Raw genomic sequence first — 19,399 nt, 5'->3', positions numbered from 1 at the left:
CCACAAAAGATAAATTTCTTTATGACATTCTCTAATAGACACCAATATTATTATTATGTGACCATTTGTTTCATTGTACAAATATTATCATTCTCTAATTTCTTGTACAATGATAGTTCAAATTTGTTTTCTAGTATCTCCTCTAGTGGCATTAATGGAAGATGTTTAGATGAAATATTAATAAGTCTTCATTTTTGATCCCCTAAACTCCAAATCCAAGCTAAACTTATCCACCCATCCCTATTGATGAGTAGTACCTCACAAAACTAGAAGCTCCTCAAAATTGATGCTTTTGTACTTTCTATGAAACTATACTATCTGAAAAGAGAGAGGTGGATAAAAATGGCCTTTTCATGAGCTCTTGTTGCAATTCATCATTTTCTTTAGCCTTGTGTAAGAGGTGCTCTTATAATGACCGCAGCTTTACAATGTGGCTACGTAAATCTTCCTATCTTAACTCTTATTTATGCATCCGACTTATAGGAAAGTTTTGGAGCCCCAAAAGGAAAATGTTGATATGAATGCTCTTCTCATAAAACAAATGAAAGGTCTATTTCTAAAGACTATTGCAAAAGGGATGATTGAGGAAAAGAAGTTTAAAACCATCAAATGCAATGTTGTGCAACAATTCATGGAAAGGGATAAAGTTGTGTAAACTTAATTTAGGAGGCTCTCGACGAGAGTGGAGTTAGCAAGAAAGGCTACTCTTCTATTTTCAGAGTAGTGTCATCAACTTTTAAAGATCAAAGGATCAAACGTGTGCTTCTTCTAAATCTTACAAAAGTTTGGAATTTAAGAGCTTCACTCAATGAATAAGTAGATGATTTTATTGGTCAGTGGTTGCATATTGAGGATGTATTTCAAGGTAGTAAGGGGACCACTATGTATAATCCTTGGAATAATATTTTTGTTGATCTTGAACAATTACAAAAAAGAATGGTTCAATTCTACGAAATCACATTTGAAGAGTGTCAGGGATGGCTTATATTTGTCATAAAGTGAAATTGTTAAAGAGAAAAAGATTGCAAGAGTGACCATTACACTTATGAATAGGGCACTTGATACATTAATCACAAAAGAAAAATCAAAGGATTTTAGTGTACAATCAGAGAAGCACATTTGAAGTAAGCATAAGCTTTCATTTTTCAAATATTGATTTCATTTATTTGATCTAGATGCTTCAATATAGTTTCTTCTTAATGACTGGTAAAGACAAAGGACCACAAAACCTTACTTTGGGTGATTCACCATACCAAAATACTAGAAGTCATCAAAAACTCTTCACTATGAATATTACAAACTGCTTTGTATTTTTCCAGAAAGCTATCAAACCTCCTATTGATGGGAATCTAAAGCTTTTTGTCTACAATTAAATCCTTGGCATGGACATACGAATTTCCAAATATGGTTACTTTCTATTTCTCTAAAATCTTCTAAAATTCTGCTAGCTCGTCTTATAAAAAATCTTTGTGGGTCTCCAAAATGGTAGCTAATCGAGCTCTTTATTCCACATTTGCGTCTCTTTTGATGTCTTCCCCTTGAATGGGACTATAGTTTTTACAAAAGACATGCCTAGAACACTTGCTAGATCAATTTTATTATTTCTCTCCTTCTTGCTTGAATTTCCCTCTCCCTAACAAGGGAAAGATTGTCACTGCAACCCTCTTTTCATTAACAGAATTGGCGATTGTTCCGGTAGCCCTTGCACAAAAAATTGATCTATCCCTTTAAATTTACTATCTTCAATAATCAAAAAAGCAATTTCAATAAAGTCATACAATCCAAGTTATAAAAAGAAATTTACTGAGAGTGCTCTCAACGGAAGCAGAACAGAAGAGGGAGAGAGAGAAATAGAGAGCCACACAAGTTTTGGTGGGTGCAGGACACCCTAATCTTCTTTTTCATTCATTTATATATATGTGTTTGAGTATCGTACATAACCGGGGTAAAGGCACAGTGACCTTTAATGCTCACAACCTCCCACTTAAAGGAAAATGTGCCTTTGAGGGGGAACAACTAGTGAGCATACTATCCAATGCCCATCAATACATGACAATACTCAAATTGCTGACTAGGTAGACTGTTCGTCAGCATATCTGCAGGGTTATCATCTGTATGAACCTTGACACCTCCCTGATGAAATGGTACCTGACCTCAACGTGTTTGGTCTTTGCATGAAAGCCTAGATTCCGTGCTAGCTGAATAGCACTCATGGAATCACTATGCAATGTCGGTACACTTGTATGAATCCCCAAATCTCCCACTAGCCAATCAAGCCATATAGCCTCCTTGCAACCCTCTATGGCTGCAACATACTCAGCCTCTTTGGTAGACAAAGCAATGCACTTTTGTGTGCGAGACATCCACGACACCACACCAGCTGCAAAGGTGAACACATAACTAGAAGTGGATCTCCTACTATCCACATGCCCTGCATAGTCTGAATCTATGTACCCAAGTACACACATGTCTCCTCTACCAAAGCAGATGCACATCTCCTTGGTACCCTTCATGTACCTCATGATCCACTTAACCGCCTCCCAATGCCTCTTTTCTAGATTAGCAATATATCGACTAACAACTCCCACTGCAAATGCAATGTCTAGTCTAGTAGCTATCATAGCATACATAAGACTCCCAACCGTTGATGCATAAGGAACCTTGGCCATCATGGCCCTCTCCTCATCTGATTTGAGGCTACTATCTGTATGACTCAGTTTCACATATGGAGGTTATGGAGTACTCATTGCTTTCCCCCCCTCCATATTGAAACACCGCAATACTTTTGTAACATACTCTTGTGTGAAAGCCAAATGAGTTTCCTACTCCGATCACGAGTGATGCGCATACCAAGAATATGATCTGCAAGTCCTAAATCCTTCATATCAAAGGCCTCATGCAACTTGGCCTTTAATGCATCTAGCTCATAAGTATTCTTGCTAGCCAATAGCATATCATCCACATATAGTGCCAGGAGTATCAGGCTATTATATTTAGCCCTTTTAGTGCAAAGGCAGTGATCAATTTCACTCCTTCTAAAACCCTAGGACCGAATGAAAGAATCAAAATTCTGATACCATTCTCTAGGCGCTTGCTTAAGACCATAAAGACTCTTCTTCAGCTTGCAAACTAAATGCTCTTGGCCCTTTTCTTCAAAGCCTTCTGGCTGCACCATGTAAATTTCCTTATGCAGATCCCCATGCAAGAAAGCTATCTTGACATCCATTTGCATAAGCTCCATATCCTCTGCTGCCACTAGTCCAAGCATGCATCTAAGTGTGGTCATCTTCACAACCAAAGAGAATATCTCATTAAAGTCCACACCCTTCTCTTGCTTGAACCCTTTAGCGACCAAACGAGCCTTGTACCTAGGCACATCATCACTTGTGACCTTCATCTTATAGACTCATTTACATGGCAATGCTTTCTTTCCATGTGGCAAAGAAACCAAGTCCCAAGTCTTATTCTTCATAAGTGAACTCATCTTTGATTGCATGGCATACTCCCACTTGCGTTGATCCTTGCGCATCATAGCCTTTTTGTAGCAAGAAGGCTCCTTGCAATCAGTAAGCATCACATAGTCTACCCCTAGAACAATATCAGGCAGTCTAGACACTCTAGATGATCTTCTCAAGGGCATTTTAGCTTGCTGTCTCACTTGCATATCAGATGCATTTGGCTCATCATTTCCACCAATAGATGATCCATCATCTACCCTTGATTGTATACATGTGGGAGTACTTGGTGGTACCATTTCTTGCACATTTGGTGCATGGATGGCTTGCTGTCTAGCAACATATGCAGGTGGATTGACGTCATGGAAAGTGATTCTCCTCATTTCCATATCCCTCATGGGTGCCTTATGCATCTTCTTCTCATTGAAGGCTACATCATGGCTGCGTATGATCTTCTTTGCTTCTGGATCCCAGAGACGATAGCCCATCCCTCCACTTTCACCATAACCCAAAAAATGCATTTCCTAGACTTAGGATCTAGCTTCTTTCAAAGCTCTTTTGGCACATGTGCATATGCCTCACACCCAAATATACACAAATGAGAGTAAGAGGGCTTCTTGCCACTCCTTGCCTTTTTAGGAATACCACCATCCAAACTCTTACTAGGTGATCTATTGATCACATGCACTACAGTCTTCATTGCCTCAGCCCAAAAACCACCAGAAAGACTTGCATTGGAAAGCATACATTGCAACCTTTCTTGAATGGTACGGTTCATCTTTTTTGCAACTGGATTTTGCTCTGGAGTATGAGAGGATGTGAGCTCCCTCTTAATCCCATGTGTATCACAGAAATGTTGAAAGTCATGAGAGAGATACTCTCCACCATTGTCAGTCCATAGGCATTTAAGCATTCTACCTGACTGATTCTTAACCAAGGCCAGCCATTTTTGAAATACCTGAAACACATCAATCTTATGAGTTGTAGCATAAGCCCACACTTTCCTAGTTGCATCATCACTGAATGTCACATAGTATTTAGTGCCGCTTAATGACCATGTAGCCATGGGACCACATATGTTTGAATGCACAAAATCAAGCTTTTCAAACTCTTTATCCCATTTTGGCTCATATGGCCCAATTGGCAATGCCATAAAGAAGTGCTTGGCTGCTCGGTTATTGCAACAACATGATCAAACACCCCTGATACATGTAAGGGATACAAAGTCCCACACTTGGCACCCTTGGCCAAAAGCATAGAGCCCTTCTCAATTTTCCAACTCTCAGAACCAAAGATGGTCTGAAAACTAGATTCATCTAGCTGACACGTTGAAATGAGACTCTTGGTCAGCTTAGGCACATGTCTCACATTTTTCAAAATAAATGCAAACCCATTTGCAAAAGAAAGCTTTATGTCACCTACTCCCATTGTCACATGGATAGTCATTTCCAAGATGCACACAACCTGTCTTTCCACTATCATAAGTGGAGAACCATTCCCTATGGGGAGTAACATGGAATGAAGCACCAAAATCCAAAATCCAATCTTGGGAATATGCATCATCTGAAGTGGTAAGCAACTTTGTAGATAAACTAGACATGAAGAGAATGTCATTGTCACTATCATGTGTGACTGCATTGATCTCCTCGATCTTCACTTTTCCTTTGTCCTCCCTTGGACTCTCTTCCTTTTGATTTGCACCCCAATTTGCATTCTTTTTCTTATCCTTTTGCTCTCTTTTAAGCTTGTAGCAATCCTTTTTCATGTGGCCCTTCTTGCCACAATGGTGACACTTAATCTTCTGTGCCCTAGACTTGCTATGGGACTTTCCTCTTTCTTGAAACTTCCCCCTCGACTGTGATCTGCCCCTTTGCACATTTAAGGTTGCATCCTGCTTGTTGCCTTCCATTGACTTCTGTCTAATCTCCTCAGCCAACAAGCTACCAACCACATCATCAAAGTTCAATGCTCTACCAGGTGTAGAGTTCCTGATAGCAGTACGAAAAGTATCCCATGAGGATGGTAATGAAAGAAGTGGATCATTTCACTAATAATCCAACCAAGGGCAAAAGTGTCTTGAACTATATCTACCTCTTCTTGAAAAATTTTGCAGTTCCAGTGCAAACCAATGTTTTCAAGCATGTTCATGCTCGCATTCCTAGATCCGCCATCAATGCCAATCCTCTAAATTCTTGCTTGGCAAGTGCTTCAATTTTTTGAAAGCCTTTCTAGGCTCTTTTTCAATGTCTTGTGCCATACCCCAATCAATGATTCCAACATGATATGCACCATTTAAAGTAACTAGGGATTATCCATGCTAAAGAAATATCTAATGGATGTGAATTAATTGTATGGCACTAGCCCACAACCAAAGGCTAGTTGGGAAATCAAAGTGTGTGCTTAGATTAAAAAATTCCCATCAATTATTGAGCCATACAATTAATTCCATCAATTGGATAAAAAGTTAAACAAGGAAAAAATGTTTGAGACATCTAAGTTGAAAAATGCAAGAACTAGAGTTTGCAAAACTCTTGACGATAAAAATTAGAAATTTTGAATAATATTGAGTTTGACAAACATAATATTGAAAAAAGACGTCCAATCCTTAGGCAGTCCAGGTTTCGAGGTCGAAGTCCACTTACTTGCCATCATCCAAACAAACTAGGTGTTAGAACATCATAGTTACATTTGGGTGGACATGTAATGCCTGTTTTCCTTGGCTTGTTTATCACTTTACCTAGGAATGTAGACAACAATATGGATTCTTAGATGATTAAAGCCACAAGTGAAGTTTATGTCACAAGTGGAGTAAGGAGCAAATGAGTGATTTCACGGGGGGTACATAAAAGAATAAGTCATAGTTAGAAAAAGATACATGTGTGTGTGTGTGTAGGGGTGTGTGTGTGTGTGAAGAAATACATGCCTGTGTGTGTGAGATATGCTTACTAATCAAAATGGGTATGTGTGTTTGTGTGTATGTGTGGCCCACCCCCAACCCCGAGGATAAGATCACATGGTGGGGAGTAAGCCCACCATGTGGAAATCACTCCCCAACTACTGATAGCAAGTGAATAAAAGTAGATCTGTATGATAAGTGTCAAAATGAAAAAATGATGCCACTAGTAAATGTGTAAACCACTTTTGAAAAATAGATATAAATGGTAAAAACTAAGGTGGATCACAAAATGACTAGGGATTTATCCATGCTAAAGATTTATCCAATGGATGTGAATTAAATGTATGGCACTAGCTCGACCAAAGTCTAGTTGGGAAATTAAAGTGTGTGTTTAGATTAAAAAATTCCACAAATAATTGAGCCATACAATTAATTTCATCAATTCGATAAAAGGTTAAAAAAAGAAAACATATAAGGAAAAAATGTTTGAGACATCTAAGTTGAAAAATGCAACAACTAGAGTTTGCAAAACTTTCAATTAAAATTGAGAAATTTTAATAATATTGAGTTAGACAAACATAATATTGAAAAAAGACGATGAATCCTTAGGCAGTCCACGTTCTAAGGTTTGGGTCCACTTACCTGCCACCATCCAAACAAACTAGGTCTTAGAACATCATAGTTACATTTGAGTAGACAGGTAATGCCCGTTTTCTCAGCTTGTTATCACTTTACCTAGGAATATAGACAACCATATGGACTCTTAGATAATTAATATTTTTAAAAAAGAAGCCACAAGTGAAGTTTAAGTCACAAGTGGAGTAAGGAGCAAATGAGTGATTTCACAGTACATAAAATAATAATTCATAGATAGAAACTTATACATGTGTGTGTGTGTAAAGAAATAAGTGTCTCTGTGTGTGAGACATGTTTACTAAATCAAAATGGGTATGTGTGTGTGGCCCAACCCCCAACCCAGAGGGTAAAACCACATGGTGGGGATTGCCACCTATTGATAACAAGTGAATCAAAGTGGATCTGTATGATGAGTATCAAAATGAAAAAATGATACCACTAGTAAATGCCTAAACCACTTCTGCAAAATATATATAAATAGTTAAAAATAAGGGGGATCACAAAATGCCTAAGGATTATCCATGCTAAAGAATTATCCAATGGATGTTAGTTAGCTGTATGGCACTAGCCCCAACCAAAGTCTAGTTGGAAAATCAAAGTGTGTGTTGAGATTCAAAATTCCCATCAATAATTGAACCATACAATTAATTCCATCAATTGGATAAAAAGTCAAAAAAGAAAAACATATAAGGAAAAAATGTCTAAGACATCTAAGTTGAAAAATGCAACAACTAGAGTTTGCAAAGATTTTGATCAAATTTAAGAAATTTTAATAATATTGAGTTTGACAAACATAATATTGAAAAAAGATGTTCAACCCTCAGGCAATCTAGGTTTCAAGGTCAAGGTCCACTTATCTGCCATGATGCAAACAAACTAGGTGTTAGAACATCAAAGTTACGTTTAGGTAGATAGGCAATGCCCATTTTCCCCGGCATGTTATCGCTTCACCTAGGAATAAAGACAACCATATGGGCTCTTAGATAATTAATTAAAAAAGCCACAAGTGAAGTTTAAGTCACAAGTGGAGTAAGGAGCGAATGATTGATTTCATAGGAAGTACATAAAAGAATAATTCATAGTTAGAAAAGTATACAGGTGTGTGTGTAAAGAAATAAGTGTCTTTGTGCATGAGATATGTTTATTAATCAAAATGGGCATGTGTGTGTGTGTGCGTGTGGCCCACCATCCCCAACCTAGAGGGTAAGACCACATGGTGGGAATTGAGCCCACCATGTGGAACTCATTCCCCACTTACTGCTAGCAAGTGAATAAAAGTGGATCAGTATGATAAGTGTCAAAATGAAAAAAATGATGCCACTAGTAAATGCGTAAACCACGTCTATAAGATAGATATAAAAAGTAAAAAATAAGGGGGATCACAAAATGACTAGGGTTATCCATGCTAAAGACTTATCCCACTAGATGTGAATTAGTTGTCCGCGACCAAAGGCTAATTGGGAAATCAAAGTGTATGTTTAGATTAAAAATTCCCATCAATAATTGAGCCATACAATTAATTCCATCAATTGGATAAAAAGTAAGAAAAGGAAAACATATAAGGAAAAAAGGTTTGAGACATCTAAATTGAAAAACGCAACAACTAGAGTTTGCAAAGAATTCGATCAAAATTAAGAATTTTTAATAATATTGAGTTTGAAAAACATAATATTGAAAAAAGATGTCAAATCCTCAGCCATTCCAGGTTCCGAGGTCAGGGTCCACTTACTTGCCACCATCCAAACAAACTAGGAGTTAGAACATCATAGTTACATTTGGGTAGACAGATAATCCCTGTTTTCTCGAACTTGTTATCGCTTTACCTAGGAATATAGACAAGAATATGGATTATTAGATAATTAAAAAAATTTAAGCCACCAGTGAAGTTTAAGTCACATGTGGAGTAAGGAGTGAATAAGTGATTGCACGGGGGATACATAAAATAATAATTGATAGTTGGAAAAGTATACATGTGTGTGTGTGTGTGTAAAGAAATAGTGTTTGTGTGTGTGAAATCTGTTTACTACTCAAAATGGGTATGTGTATGTGTGTGTGTGTGTGTGTGTGTGTGTTGTTATGGATAAATTTGTCTAAGGAAAAAGGCATTAATATGTGTGTGTGTTTGTATGTGTGGCAATAGTATAATAAAATATGGTGTGCATAGGGCCGAGGGTTGAGGTGGCAGGGCATGACCATGTGCCACCCTTCCACGTAAGAGGACCCATAAGGTGTGATCCATGGTAGTAATATTATAAAATATAAGGTGGCATGGCTCCTCCATGTGCCACCCCTCCACCTAGGCTACATTTAGTGAGATATGGCTCAAAGTCCATGGGAGAAGTAATATAAAATAGGTGGAGATGGATATTATATTGGGTTATTCCCTCCATATAGGATAGGCCCATGTGGGGGAGGTATAGATAGTCCAAGGATGCAAGTTAAATAATGGGGAAAGTAGGATGAGGTGGCAAGATTCCTTGTACCAACCCTCCACTTGTCCTTCTAGATGTTTGAACGTATTATAAAATTGGGAAGAGATCAAGGGAGTATCATAGACTTGGGATATGGAAGTTGATATATGTGGAAAAATGTGGCCAAGTGTTATCGCACATAATTGAGAGTGCATAACCGCCTAGCCCACATGGGAGACTCTTCCACACACACCATGCATGTGGGAGGATGCATTTATTGGGAGAGACCCTCTCTCTTGGCTATAAAAGGACGGGGCTATTCCTTGATGAGACATGCTCATTCTTGTAAAGCCACCTAGCTAGTACTTTGATTTCTCCCTTCCATTCCTTTCAAAATAAAGCATGGTCCTCTTCCCTTGATGTCTCCATCTTTACATTCCTCCTCCCATCATGTACGTGCTTCTCTTCCCCCTCTCCCTTTCCCCTTGTGTCATAGTCTCCCTCTTTATTCCCTCCCCTTCTAATTCCTTTTCCCCTCCCATGATAATGTTTCACCCTCACATTCTCCTTTCCTCTATGGCCCTCAAGCATCGCCATGCTTAGCCCCTAGCATTTGGTCCTGATTTCTTTTCTGGCTAATAAAAATGGTGTGGCTACTAACATCGAAATCTCCACAGCCAGTGGTATAAAATCTGTTACTCCTATGACTGGGTGTGGCACTGCGGCCTCTTCCATGTGTAGTTCTCTTCTTTTGCACCTCCAAACTGCATGCCTTCCCTGTCTCTATGGCTGCAAAACCACCCTGCTTCTGCGCTTCCAGTCGGCGGCCTACTTTTTGCTTACGATTCCCACGTGTATTCTAGCTGCGAATCTTTTGCTCGTACCGCCGATCGCAGTTGCAGAACTACATCTGTGCTCTCGCGTGCGCATTTGTCCATCCACTGTGTACACCCGCATGCATCGCGGATAGATCTCGACATTTTTCTGGGCTCCTGCATCTTCTGGTCACGGATTGTTTTTTTGGGTTTCTGCAAAGCTGTTACAGATTCCATGCCCCCCTCTCTTCTCTTCTTCTTCTTCTCTTTCTCTTCACCCTCTGCCTCAAAGATTTTCCCAGCCTTGCCCACGAGCCCCCCTCCTTTCTACTCCCTCGGCCCCTCCAGCTAAAGAGGCCTCTCCTGCAAAAGAACCCGGAGTTAATGACCTAGCCAAGGCCCTGAATGATCTTTGGCTTGAGGTGGTGGGCATCAGAAATCAAGCCAACCGCCCTCCAAGAGACCAAGCTAATGTTATATGCTACGAGTGCCACCAGAAAGGTCATTATCACATGGAATGTCCCAATATTCCAAGGGTGAATCTTCTAAGTGAATCTAGCACTGAGGATTCTGATGTAGAGATACTTGACCTTGGGAAAAGAAGTCGTACCACCTCGGACCCCTCTCCAAACCATGGACCAGGCTGCCCCAGGAAGAAGGTGTCCTTCTCAGAGCCCTCAGATGCTGAGATGGCAGACCCACCAATAGAGAAGACTAAAAGAACTCATAGGAGTAAGTGGTCACCCTCAGATTTTCCCATCGGCTCGGGGCAAGAAGACTATTCAATCATTCAGGACCTTGCTCATCGTTCTTTGAGCATCACGCTCCCTTAACTAATAGCATTAAGCCCTAAGGTGAGACGTGAGCTATAGCAAGGGCTCTTAACAAGGAGGAACAAGAAAAAGGGAAAGGTAAGAGAGGTATCTTCTATCTCTAAAGAAATTGATCGGCACCCACAGACAGTCGATGTCATCATAGATAATTGCCGTGTCAAAAATGTGTGTGTTGATGGGGGAGCTGCATGCAATATCATGGTGCCCCGAATCATGAAGAAATTGAATTTGAAATGTACAAGGCGTTCCTCCACTTGAATCAAGGTAGCAGATGGTCGATGACTCACCACCCTAGGAGTCATTGAGGATTTGCCCATCACTGTCAATGGGTTGAGCACCACCGTCGATTTCTATGTAGTGGACATTGAAGATACAGGTAGGAGTTACCCAGCCATACTCGAGAGACCATGGTTGAGAAAGAGTGATGCAGTCAGCTATTGGAAGATAGGACACATGTCTTTTGGTGCTTCTAAGGAGAAGATCCTAGTGCAACTAGGTGCCATGGAACTAGAAGAAGAAGAGGAGCAAGACAGTGATACTCTCTCATCCTCAGTATCTGAATCAATGGAAGAATCAGACAAGGGGGAGGAGTTCTCAGAGGAGGAGGTTTACATGATGGGGGTGTCTCCGACCCCGCCACATGCAGAAAAGGTAATAGCTCATCCTCAACAGCTTGAATCTATGCTTTCCCCAGACCTCACTCCAAGTGAGAAAGAGGAGTTCCTAGAAATGTTCAAAGATTTCCTTGACCTCTTTGCAACTAGCTACCAACACCTTCACCATGTGACTACCATAGAGACAAGATAGAGCTGAAGCCTGATACGAAGCCTGTGGCTTAGAAGTATCGGAGATTAGGGCCCCTATAGGCCGATGCTTTGTGCTCGGAGTTGCAAAAGCTTGTAGAAGCTAGGTTTATTATTCTACTTCACAATACTAAATGGGTTTCACCAGTGGTAGTCACCCCAAAGGAAAATAACAAGTGGCAGCCGACTATAAGAAACTCAATGCAGCCACTAAGAGGGACCATCATCCTCTTCCCTTTCAAGACCTCATTCTTGAGAAGGTAAGTGGTCATGAGATGTACACTTTCTGTGATGGTTACTCTGGGTTTTATCAAATTAGAATTGCTGAAGAAGATGTGCTTAAAACCACATTTGCCACACCCTGGGGGACATTTGCATTCAAAGTAATGCCATTTAGCCTCACCAATGCTCTTGCGACCTTTCAAAGATTTATGCAGATGGTGTTTGCTTCTTATATGGGGGATTTCTTGGAGGTGTTTTTAGATGATTCTTGTATATTCTCATCACGTAAGGAGCACTTCATGAAGGTTAGGTTGGCCTTCCAAAGGGTTAATGATGCGAATGGCAGTCTCAACCGAGAGAAATGCACCATTGGAGCCACTCAAGGGAGGTTACTGGGACATATTGTCTCATCCGAGGGTGTCAAGCTTGACCCTGAGAAGGTAGAAGCCATCCTCAAGCTCTCCCCGCCAACAACCAAATGTCAGGTATACTCATTTGTTAATCTAGCAGGATACTATTGCTGCTTCATTGATCAATATGCTGCTTTGACACGACCCATGACTATGCTATTAAAAGATGGGGTTGATTTCTCTTGGGATGAGGATTGTGATCATGGGTTTGCACAAATCAAGAATGCTCTGGCTTCAAAACCCATTCTACACAATCCAGATTGGTCAAAGACTTTCTATATTAATCCTAGGTTTGGTGAGCACACTTTGGCAGGTATTCTTCTCCAACAAGGGGAGGATCGGTTCATGTATCCCGTTTGATTTGCTTCTCGACAATTGCTCGACACCGAATGACACTACTCAAAGGCTGACAAGCATGCCTTGTCTTTGGTTTTCTGCATTGAGAAATTTAAGCATTATGTGGCTGGAAAGTCCTTCATTATAATCTCAAGCAATGGTCTTGCAAAGTAGGTTCTTCAATCACCAAATCCCATGGGCCGGTTGGCCAAATGGTTGGCAGTTCTACAAGAATAAGATTTTTCTTTCAAAATTGTAAAAAGGGGTTGTTCCAACTTGAAGAATGCTTTGATTGATTTAGAGGAGTGCCTCAATGTAACCCTTGTAGCAGCCATAGAAGTGTCCATGGTATGGCGGTATCTATAGGTTTCTAACTACTTTCTCCTTTCCTCCAGAAAGTACTAGCTATGAGAGAAAGAAGATCCGCAAAGATAGTAGGCGCTACACCCTCTTTGATGGGGTGTTGTACCATCAAGGCATGGATGGGATACTAAGACGGGCCATTGATGCAGATGAAGTACCTAAGGTATTGAAGCATTATCATGATGGATTTTGTGGAGGCCACTATGCTAGTGACTATACAACCAAGAAGATTTTACATGCTGGATACTATTGGCCGACCTTGTTCAAGGATGTCACTTTGTATTGCAAAACTTGTGAACCATGCCAATTCTTTGGTAGGAAGGATTTGCATCCTGGGCAACATCACCCAGTGATGTCCATCCATTCGTTTCAGAAGTGGGGAATAGATTTTGTCGAGCCCCGGTCCATACAAAGTCATCAAGGAACGTAGCAATGGGTCTGTACAAGTTCAGGAGCTGCATGAGCCATATGGTAGGAAACCCCTTGACCCTCACCGCTCGCCACCACACCCCGCCCCTCAGCCCTCCACCCCCGCCCCTCGCCCCCCTCTGCCCCCCGCCCTTAGCCCTCTGCCCCCGCCCCTCGCCCCTCCGCCCCTTCGCCCCTCGCCCCTCTGCCCCTCCGCCTCACCCCTCGCCCCTCACCCCTCCGTCCTCTGCCCTCGCCCCTCGCCCCTCTGCCCCTCTGCTTTCTGCCCTCGCCCTCGTCCCTTGCCCCCCCTCCGCCCTCCGCCCTCGCCTCTGTCGCCGCCCCTCTCCCTCGCTTTTGACCTCCACCTCCGCTCTCGCCTTCGACCTCTGTGTGGTAAAAACCAAGGAAAAAAGCATCCCCAACCATGCAAATGATATTCAATGGGTATGATACTTTGCACAAGCCTTAAATTGAGTAAGCTAGAGTAATATACAAAGTATAATACCAATTGGAAACAAAAACGTAGTGCAACATATCCATTGAGTAAGGTGTGTAAGAGGAGGTCACACACACACACACACACACACACACACACACACGTATGCACGCACACATGCACATGCACATGCACACATGCACACACATATGTATGTATGCGATATATTATATTATATATAATTTAATACATAAATACATACATATGTATGCATGCACGTATTAAATTTCATGTGTGTGTGTGCGTGTGTGTGTGTGAGGAGGAGGCACATGGATGGGGAAGTGGGTAGAGGAATGAGGAGAGGGAGATAGGAAAGTGGGAGGGGAAGGAAGGTGGAGAAGGGAGGGGAAGTGTGAGGGGGAGGGTAATGAGGGAGTTGGAGTGCAATAGGTGGAGAAGAGAGGAGAGTGGGAGAGGCGAGTGGGGAGTTGGGGAGGAGGGAGGACCATGGGAGGGGGAATGGGGGAGTGGGAGGGGGAGTGGGGGTGGGAATGGGGAAGGGGCAAGGGGAAACGAGAGAGGCGCATGGGAAGGGGGAATGGAGGATGGAAGAGGAGTGTGGGAGGGGGTAAGAGAAGTGTGGGAGGAGAGAGGAGCATGGCAGAGGCGAGTAGGAGGGCGAATGGGTAAGTGGAAGTAAGAATGGAGGAGGGAGTGGGATGAGGGGGGGAGCGAAGGGGGGGGGAAGCAGTAGGATGAAGAAGAGGAGAACCAATGGGGGAGTGGGAAGGAGGGGCCCTAAAATCTAAACCCTAGCTTTGCTTATATATACCTTCCTCCTCTCATTTATTATCATTTCAACAATCAAGAGCAAGAGGAAGAGCAAGGAAGATCAATCAATCTTACTTTTCAATCTTTCCAATCTCAGAACTTTTTCTAGGTAATTCTTGTAAGAAAACAATACAACGTCTGTGCTCAAGAGATAATAGGATCTCGTATGCAAGAGAGAAAAGCAGATAGTATGGAGAATCAAAAATTTGATTACTATAAAACCGATACAATAGATGGCGCTGCCTCCCAGCCATGCACTCCTATGAGAGAAGCTTCGATGGTGATCTGGAAACAGTAGAGGACGGAGGCTGGATGCTAAGGAATCGGGGTTGCTGTAGCCAGTGATGAAATGGGCTTCACGAGCTTGCTCTTATATAGCCACTAGTCATAGTCGGTTAGACCCAATTGGGTGACCGACCTAGTCCACCCAAAAATACCGACTAGGGGTCGGTAGGCCATCGACCACACGATAGAACATGGCACAAAATAGAGCAACTAACCTACGGTCTTTGTTCAGCCTAGAGCCATTTGGGATCATCTGGGGCTCCAAACGAGCCTGCAACTCGAGAGTGGGCTCTGCCCCGGGAAATGCTCCGTCTATCCTTAGTGCAGTAAGTCATGGGATACCTTCCCACATTGCATGTAGCCTAGTTGGCAGTGTGCCAACTCTATTTGAAGCGGTCCAGCCATCAGGCCACACATGGCACCCATCTGGTGTCCAAACCAAGACCTATCGGATAATCGAGCTACTTAAATGCCTTCTCCTCATATGGGGGGCTTACAAGTAGAGTTAGCTGGTTCCTGCGTAGTTACATGAGAGTGGAGCATTGATATCTAACACCCCCCCTCAATGTCCACCTGCAAGTGAACTTACTTTTTCGGCCCAATGCCAAGTCGATGAAGATTCCTCTCCAACAAGTCTCTTCCAAGAGCCTTCATGAAGATGTCCATAGCATTCTCTGTAGTCGGATAGTACACCAAGTCGACCTCTCCATCCATGATGAGCTCATGTACAAAGTGATATTGAATCTCAATGTATTTTGTGCGAGCGTGGAACACACAGTTCTTTGCAATTGCCATGCAACTTTGATTGTCACATGATAACTGCGTAGGCTTGTTCTGCAATGCACCCATGTCCCTTAAAATCCTCCTCAACCACACTACCTCACAAGAAGCAAAACATGCTGATTTGTACTCAGCCTCAATAGAAGAAAGAGCAACTGTGGGTAGCTTCTTGCTGACCCATGACACAGCTCCAAATCCAAGTGAGAAATAGTAACCTGTCACTGATCTCATGCTATCCACATCTCCTACCCACCAATCCGAGTCACAGAATCTGGTCAAGATGTTGCCCTTGGTATAGGTGATGCCATAATCAAGTGTGCCTTTAATGTATTTATGCACCTGCATCCCTGCCCTCCAATGGTTCTCCTGGGGCTTTTTGGAAAACCTGCTTAGTACACCAGTCGCAAAACTGATGTCCGACTGCGTGTTGCACAAGTAAATCAAGCTGCCCTCAAGCCTTCTGTACTTTGCTTTGTCCACCAGTGGTGATGAATCCTCATTTGAGAGCTTCACGTCAACCTCCATAGGGGTGCCAACTGTCTTACACTCAGCCATGCCAAATGCCTTCAGTATCTCTCCAGCATACTTCAGCTGTGAGATGAAGATCTATTTTGGCTCTTGCCAAACTTCAATCCCCAAACAGAAATGCATCAGTCCGAGGTCTGTCATTTCAAACTCTCTTCCTAGCAAATGCTTTGTCTACAAGATCTTCTCTTCATGGTTCCCTGTTATGACAAGGTCATCCACATAAATGACCACGATCATACACCTGCCTCCTTCTCTAAAGATATATAAATTTGCATCAGATGGGTTCCTCTTGAACCCAATTTGCAGAAAGTAGGCATCAATTCGCTGGTACCATGCTCGTGGGCCTGTTTCAGCCCGTAAAGTGCCTTCTTCAGTTTGTAGACTTTACCTTCTGAACCGGGGATCGCAAAACCTGGTGGTTGTTCCACATATACCTCCTCCTTGAGATCTCCATTCAGAAAGGTGGATTTTACATCCATCTGAAACATTGGCCAACTTCCTTGGGTTGCTAAAGCCAAAACATTGCCAATTGTGGTTAGTCGAGCTGTGGGAGCAAAAGTATCCTGATAATCAAAACCATGTACCTGTGCGAATCCTTTTGCCATGAGCCGAGCCTTGTACTTATCCAATGTGCCGTCGGACTTGTACTTGGTCTTGTACACCCACTTGGTGCCGATTACCTTGCGTTTTGGTGGTCGATCCACAAGGTCCCAAGTGCTGTTCTTCATTATGGAGCCATACTCTAACTACATAGCCTCCATCCACCTATCATCACCCTGTGCCTGTTCAAGACACTTGGGTTCATCAGCATGGATCACCTCTGTCATCAAAGCATAGTTGACCAAGTGTTCATGTGCCCTTCTTTACTCCTCTAATCTGTTGGACCCCGATGGTGTTCAGATGGTTCCTCCTCAATGGCTGGAGGTTCTCTGCCATCCAAAAGCTACTTTACCCACTTCAAGAATGGCCGTTGCCATTGTGGTTCACCAGGCTCTTCTTCCTCTTCTTTATCTTGAATCCTCCCAAGCACCATTGGGGGAGTTCGGTCTGTTGTTGGTGGTTGTACTGGATGGATATCTTGGTCATGGTTGTTTGGGAAGGAAGCATGCTCCTCCATTTGATGCAGCTATTCTGAGAAGACCACATCGCGACTTACTATTACCTTTGTGGTAACGGGATTATAGAGATAGTAACCCTTCGCCTCTTCACTATAGCCCAAGAAAATACACTTCTGGCTTTTCGGTTCCCATTTGGCGCTGTTAGCATCAGGGACATGCACAAAACAATCACATCCAAAAACTCTGAAATGTGTAACTAAAGGTTTCTTACTAGAAAAGGCCTGCAGTGGAGTCATCCCGTTCACAGCCTTCGTGTAACTATGATTCAGAATGTAAACTGTCGTGTTACATGCTTCAGCCTAGAAAGTCTTTGGCAAATCTTTCCCTTTCATCATACTCCTACCCATTTTGCAGATGACACGCATCTTGCGCTCTGCTACTCCATTTTGCTGTGATGTATGTGGTGGGGGTTTCTGCCTCTTAATCTCGTGACTTTTGTAGTAACTTTCGAATTCACTTGATGTGAACTCTCCACCTCTGTCTGATCTCAACTTCTTCACCTTCCTCCCCGTTTCTTTCTCAACCATTACATGCTATTCTTTGAACTTACTAAAAGCCTCATCTTTAGTCTTCAGGAAGTATATCCATATCCTTCTACTGTAGTCGTCGATTAGCGTCATGAAGTAGTAGGAACCACCCAAAGCTTCCATCTCCATCTTTCCGCAGAGGTCCATGTGAACGATCTCTACAGGAGCCTTTGCCTTGCCGGCCTCTTTAGGAAAGGACTGCCGATGCTGCTTGCCCATCATGCAAGCTTCACATATATCGGCCAGATCTGTAATTTCTGGTAGGTCTGCAATCATTCCACTTTTATGCATCTCCTTTAAAGAACTAAGGTTTAGATGACCAAACCTCTCATGCCACAGCTTAGTGTTCTTCACATCGGCTCGAGCACTTAAAGCTGAGAGTTCATAGATGTTGCACCGTGTACCTTTACCAATGACCTTCCCTTGAAGATCCAAAATTTGTGCACCATTCTTATCGAATTGAACTTTGAGGTTCCGATCTGTGATCACAGAAATAGACAACAAGTTCCTCTTGATATCTGGCACATAAAGAACATTGGACAACTGTTTTACAGCTCCATCTGACTTGAGAGCAATCGTACCTTTTCCTTTTGCTGGACATTTTGCATCATTGCCGACTGCTACCAGGATGTCATTCCCTACCGGATGTAGAGAGGTATACCAATCCTTCCGACTGGTCATGTGGCACGATGCACCACTGTTAATAATCCAAGGTTCATCTGCAAGTATGTACATGAACTGGCTCCATGCAAATCTCCTCAATTGTTATAAACAGCTCTACTGGTACTGCCTGCGCGCTGTTGCTGGGACTCTTTCTTTACTCCGTTCTTCTCATCTGCAATCTTCTTTCGGCACTCATTCTGCTTGTGCCCTACCTTGTTGCAATAGAAGCACTTGATCTTCTTCTTTCTCTTTTTATCATCAGAAGAAGATGGGTTACTAGAGTCCTTACCCTTACCTTTCTTTGATCGCTGAGAAAGCCGAATCTTCTCAAGTCCTTGTCTTTTGACGCATCTCCTCTTCTAGAAGCATTGCACTGAAATCCTCAAAGTTGAGGGGTAGATTTCTGTTCTGCGTATTCAACGCCGTAATAAGATCATCGTACTTTGGTGGGAGAATCCGTATGCACCTTCATGCTAAATTCTCGCTAGTGATGGTGATGCCAATCGCAATCATCTAATCGCGCAGATTCTTCACCCTGGTGATGAGCTTCTCTACCACTTTAGACTCAGACAATTTCTCGTTCGTGAGTTGAGTCTCCAAATTTTGAATCTGTGTCTGATTCGTGGTCTCGTACTAATTT

The sequence above is a fragment of the Dipteris shenzhenensis genome, chromosome 1 (assembly GCF_047967505.1).
Source record: "Dipteris shenzhenensis isolate YYH24624 ecotype China chromosome 1, Dip_SZ_1.0, whole genome shotgun sequence".
Taxonomy (NCBI): Eukaryota; Viridiplantae; Streptophyta; class Polypodiopsida; order Gleicheniales; family Dipteridaceae; genus Dipteris; species Dipteris shenzhenensis.
The sequence above is the reverse complement of the archived record's forward strand: the minus strand, read 5'-3'. Positions refer to the sequence as shown.